The sequence below is a fragment of the Cryptomeria japonica genome, chromosome 8 (assembly GCF_030272615.1).
Source record: "Cryptomeria japonica chromosome 8, Sugi_1.0, whole genome shotgun sequence".
Taxonomy (NCBI): domain Eukaryota; kingdom Viridiplantae; phylum Streptophyta; class Pinopsida; order Cupressales; family Cupressaceae; genus Cryptomeria; species Cryptomeria japonica.
In genome coordinates, this window is record NC_081412.1 from 85,941,955 (window position 1) to 85,948,288 (window position 6,334).

A 6,334-nucleotide genomic window follows, 5' to 3' on the forward strand; every position below is an offset into this window, starting at 1 on the left:
TTAGAGTATCCCCATGACCCAACCTAAGGTCTGTCTGCCTTACCTTGGTCTAACTTACTGCCAAATTGGGGTCAAGAAGGAGCTGAGACGAAGGAAAGGGGGGCTAAAATTTATTTTCAGAATTGTGATTTTTAAATTTAGTGTTGAGATCAAAATTAATAAATTATTAAATAAAAATAAAATAAATTGCAAAAAAAAATGAGAAACAAACCTTAAAAATTGGTTTTGGTCTATTAAAAATCGGTTTGTCTTACCTAAGTCTTACTTATTGTCAAGTTGGGGTCAAGAAAGAGCTGAGGCGAAGGAAGGAGGGGTAAAATTTATTTTCAGAATTGTGATTTCAAAATTTAGTGTATAGATGAAAATTAATAAATTCTTAAATAAAATGCAAAAAAATGAGACACAAACCTTAAAAAATGGTCGGGGCTTTTGATTTTTTTTAAATTAGAGGCATTCCCTACGATCCAACTCAACGCTTGTCTACCTTACCTTGGTCTTATTTAATAAAGAGTTATTTATAATTATCGTTTCTACATTATTTTAGTAGCAATTCATACTTTATTTTTAAACATTCATAAAACATTTAAGATAGAGGCTTATGTTTTATTTTTACCTCTAGAGTATCCCGGTGACCCAGCCTAAGGTCTGTCTATCTTACCTAGGTCTTACTTACTATCAAATTAGAGTCAAGAAGGAGCTTAGGCGAAGGAAGGGGGCTTAAAAAAATTTCAAAATTGTGATTTTTAAATTTAGTGTTGAGATCAAAATTAATAATTTTTTAAATAAAGCATAAACTAAAAAAAATGTAAAGAAAAACAAGACACAAACATTAATGAATTGTGTCGTCATATTGATTTTTCTTTAAACTGTTAGAAAACATGACCTCAAAAATAAATCATTCTTCTTATCAAGACAATCTATTTTTTGGGTCAATAAGGAGCTGAAGCGTAAGAAAGGGTTAAAATTTATTTTCAAAATTGTGATTTTTAAATTTAGTGTGGAGATCAAAATTAATAAATTGTTACACAAAACATAAATTGTTAAAGAAAATGAGACACAAACATTAAAAAATGATTTTGGTCTATTAAGACGATGCTTAAGTTTTTTTTTAAATTAGAGACATTCCCCACGACCCAACCCAACGCTTATCCACCTTACTTTAGTCTTACTTACTGTCAAGTTTGGGTCAAAAAGAAGTTGAGGCAAACGAAGGAGGCTTATGTGAGGGTTATTTATAATTATTAATTCTGCATTATTTTAATGACAATTCCTACTTTGTTTTTAAATATTCATAAAACATTTAAAAAAGGGGCTTATGTTTTATTTTTACCTCTGGAGTATCCATGTGACCTGGCCTAAAGTCCGTCTGCCTTACCTTAGTCTTACTTATTGCCAAGTTGGGGTCAAGAAGGGCTGGGGCAATGGAAGGAGACCTAAATTTTATTTTTCAGAATTGTGATTTTTAAATTTAGTGTTGAGTTTAAAATTAATAAATTTCTTAAATTAAAATGCAAAAAAAATGAAACACAAACCTTAAAAAAATGGTCTTAGCCTATTAAGAAGGGGTTTATGTTTTTCTTTTAAATTAGAGACATTCCCCACGACTCAACCCAACGCCTGTCCACCTTACCTTGGTCTTACTTACTGCCAAGTTGGGGTCAAAAAGGAGTTAAGGCAAACGAAAGGGGCTTATGTGAACGTTATTTATAATTATCGATTCTACATTATTTCAATAACAATTCATACTTTGTTTTTAAATATTCATAAAACATTTAACAAACGGGCTTATGTTTTATTTTTACCTTTACAGTATCCCCGTGACCCAGCCTAAGGTCCGTCTACCTTACCTTGGTCTAACTTATTGCCAAGTTGGGGTCAAAAAGGAGTTGAGGCAAAGGAAAGGGGGGCTAAAATTTATTTTCAGAATTGTGATTTTTAAATTTAGTGTTGAGATCAAAATTAATAAATTATTAAATAAAAATAAAATAAATTGCAAAAAAAAATGAAAAACAAACCTTAAAAAATGGTTTTGGTCTATTAAGAATTGGTATGTCTTACCTTAGTCTTACTTATTGTCAAGTTGGGGTCAAGAAGGAGCTGAGGCGAAGGAAGGAAGGTTAAAATTTATTTTCAGAATTGTGATTTTAAAATTTAGTGTTGAGATCAAAATTAATAAATTCTTAAAATAAAATGCAAAAAAATGAGACACAAACCTTAAAAAATGGTCTTGGCCTATTAAAAAGGGGCTTCTGGTTTTTTAAATTAGAGGCATTCCCCACGACCCAGCTCAACACCTGTCCACCTTACCAAAGTCTTACTTACTAAAGAGTTATTTATAATTATCATTTTTGGTTTTTTTTAAATTACAGGCATTCCCCATGATCCAACTCAACGCCTGTCCACCTTACCTTGGTCTTACTTACTAAAGAGTTATTTATAATTATCATTTTTGCATTATTTTAGTAACAATTCATACATTGTTTTTAAACATTCATAAAACATTTAAGATAGAGGCTTATGTTTTATTTTTTGCCCTTAACAAATTTTATGCAAAGAATGAGCTACCCTAACTACTCACTCCACCCATGCCCTTTAAAATAATCGAACCATATTGTTGTTGAACCACTAAATCATAATATTCTAGCTCATAGAATTTATAATTTAGTTGTTAAAAGGAAAAGAAAATTACAGGTTCAACAAATCAACGAAACACAAACTATGGATTAATTTTTTAGAAAGGTTTGTAAACCAAAAATAAATCCCCATGGAATTAGAAAGGAAAGGGTTATTAATGAGTCTTTAATTTTGTAACAGATAAACAAATTTCAAAAAATTCCTTGACAAAACTCTAACCTAAAGTAAAAGTCATTGGAAGCATGAGAAGTGTATATCCTATTAGGGAATCTTTACTTTTGTAATAAAAATAGATTTCAAAATGGGCTTTGACAAAAATCCAACATAAAGTAGAAGTCATTGGAGGCAAGAAAAGTTTACATCTTATTAGAGAATCTTTAGTTTTGCATCAGACAAACAAATCTCAAACAAGGTCATAAACAAAATTTCCAATTTAAAAGAAAAAAAGTCATTTTAAGTAGGTTAAGTTTTGAACAAATAATCAATAGCAATTTTGCATTGTATTCATATTGAAAAGTAACAAATAATATCTTATTTTTATCATAACAAATGTTCTATTGTGGGTGCAATACAAAAAAATTGAATCATAACATCAAAACATTGCATTCTTTGACATTAGAGTTGCATGACTTAAAAGAGTGGTAACATCCTCTTGTATCAGTCAGAACATAAACAAAGGTAACATGATCTAGATATGGACCTTTCTCTTCCATTTATTATTAATTAGTCAGACTATACTCTATGGTTCACATAAAAAGAAATCTTTTCAATTTCTTGAAAAAATGTTAATCATTTATTATGCACCTAAATTGAGCAGATTATTCATCATAATCTTTGTTCATGCTACATACCAAAGTGTTTTCCATATTTTTAGACATCTATACCACATTCAACGATATATCTAGTGTCCCATCACCTGTGTTGTTTTGATTTCCCAAGAACAACACTACTATAAATGACTTAGCAACTAAAAATGGGCTTTGAAATATTGTAGGGTTCATTCTCAAGTGTCTGACATTCAACATTTATATGCACTGATATTAAACAATAAAATATTTTGCAATTAAATGAGTTATTGGACCATTCTGGCATCTGCATTTTTCCTATATGGAATGACTTTCAGTTTAGGATCTATATACTGAATGAAAAGAAGATTTGTAAGATTTAAAAAGCTAAATAATTATTAATGATGTCATGTGTGAGATAGAAACAATCATGAGGGTCATAGCAAAAAAGAGAGGTATGGGATGTGAAAAGAAAAAATCAAGAATCCATGGTGTAGTGACATTATTGGGGAGACAAATCGATGGGAAAATAAAAACCAGTTAATTTTAAAGAGGAGCGGCATGAATGAAAGGGCGTAGGAACCTAAACGAAAGTCTCAAACAATAATAACATTAAAACTAATTGTTATCTATTTTTTTCTCCAGGTCAAAAATAGCCTCCTTGGTATTATTAGTCTACATTTTAAAAGGATTTAATATAAGAAAGACAAAATTATAATCAAAATACCTTTAGTCCCTATATATCAAGTCATAAACATTAATTTCCTCCTTGTTTTGATTAAAAGTTTTGACTCCAAAATTATCTATTTTTACGTTGAATAAAGGCAAAAAAACATCTTTTGAGATTTGGAGGGATGTTCAAGTTAAAAGCCATCAGTTTTTGTCATGTCCCCTCCTTGATCATTATAATATCCTATATGAAATAATTATTATTAATTAACATAAAAATTATCAACAAATGATTACTTAAAATCATTAAATATTTATTTATTTATTAAATATTATTGTTTAATAATATTTATTAATTAATATTCTTGAAATATTTAAATAAAAATAAATTAATATTATATTTAAAAATATTATAAATTAATATTAAATGTTAATAAAATAGTGATTATAAAAACTAAATAAATTAAAAAAATGCCTCTGCATGCAAAAAATCGATGCAAAGCATCGACAACCATCTTCGAGCATTCAATACTGTTGCGAGGAATTCACTGGGGCTTCGCAAATCACTTCTCTGTTTTGGCAAACAACTCTCGGGCTGAGGATCTTGGTATGACTATATCATGGACCCACAAACAAGAGACCTTCTTTGCAAAAACAAAATATGCTTTGATTGAAATGGTTAGGGCTCCCCCTCTTCCCTGCGAGGGTTGGGATCGGGACTGGCAGATGGTGAGTCATAGAAATAAAAGGGCATTAGGGCAACCAAACTGCCACAACCGGAATTCCAATCATTGTTGGGAGGAGGGTTTTGTAAAACCTAATCATCCAAAAAGTTCATGTGCCCGAAATACTTTCCTTACACGAAATTCCTTGGAAAATTAACAAAGGGTAAGGAAACCCTAGGTCGTCATTCTATCATGAATCATCAAAATTCAAAGGACGTAAAGCATACTAAGACAGATTCATCCTCGAATCCTCCAGCTTCTTCAAAAGGGTCGGTCATTGAAATTGATACCCAAACTTAGGCCAGGTATCAAATGCATTGCAATGAGCACATGATCTTTGCTCGATGGAAAGGTTGGGGGACCTCATCAGAACAAATTGCTAACTGGTTGTCTTCCTCTTTCAATAACCAGGTAAAAATCGACATCCTTCCTGATAATTTCCTTGCTATTGAATGCGGTAATTAGGGTTTGAGAAATAGATTGTTAAATGGGGACATATTAACATTCAAGGGTTTCAGGTTTGAATGTTGGGAATGGCAACCCCTCTTTCTCCCATCTCGATTAAATTCATGCATGGTTAATAAAGCAATTTCACTTGAAAATTTTTCTGTAGAATTGCGAAATAATGATTTTTTAAGAATGATAAGCAATAAAATCGATAAATTTGTAGAAGTTAAAAAATCAGCCCTTACTTCTTTAATCAGCGTCTTATCGTTAACATGAATATCAACATTAAATCTTTAGAGCCCATTACGCTGAAATGTGATAATTATAGTTTAACCCTAGAATTACCCTTTTATAATGGCCCCTTCGAAGACATTATCCCAAGGAAGATCTCTTCTGATATGCCTCACCCTGGATCGTTTCTCAAGTGTGATGGCACCTCACTCAGATTTTTGGTAGGAGGGGTTTTTACTTTTGAAGGCTATGAGGCTAAAATTAACCCTAATCATCACACCTCTGATCCTTCAGAGAACCTATGTCCTCAATCCCATCCCAATAGCTCCCTTGTCAAGACCTCTCGCTCCCTTCTCCCCCCACTGCCAGCTGTAAGCCCACCTATAGCTGATCCAATGCTTAGGGATCTAGACCTGGAAGATGGCGAAATTAGTGAGTTGCCCCCTCAGAAGGATCAGCCAGGACTAGTTAAAAATGCATTGTCTGGTTCTCTCATCCCACCAAAGAGGTTGAGTCCCTCGAGATCTTCCCCAATAGTGAAACTTACTTCCTCTATGCAACCAGTGGAGAAGGATAGTTGCTCCCTGGTATCAGGAATGGCTTCCAAGCAAGGTCAACCAACCTCTCAAGTCTGAGGCCTTTGAGGTGGCAGAGGATCGCCCTCCACCCCTGAAGGATGTTTCAGAAACAATTGTAGAATCTGAGAATGATCGAGAAGCTAAGGAAATTAACATCATTGTCAATTTTGTAGGGGAAGTAGTAAACAACCTTATGGAACAAATTGTTGATGAGGTTTGTGATGCTGAGGAATTGGAAAGACAGAGGGAACTTTATGTTAAAAAT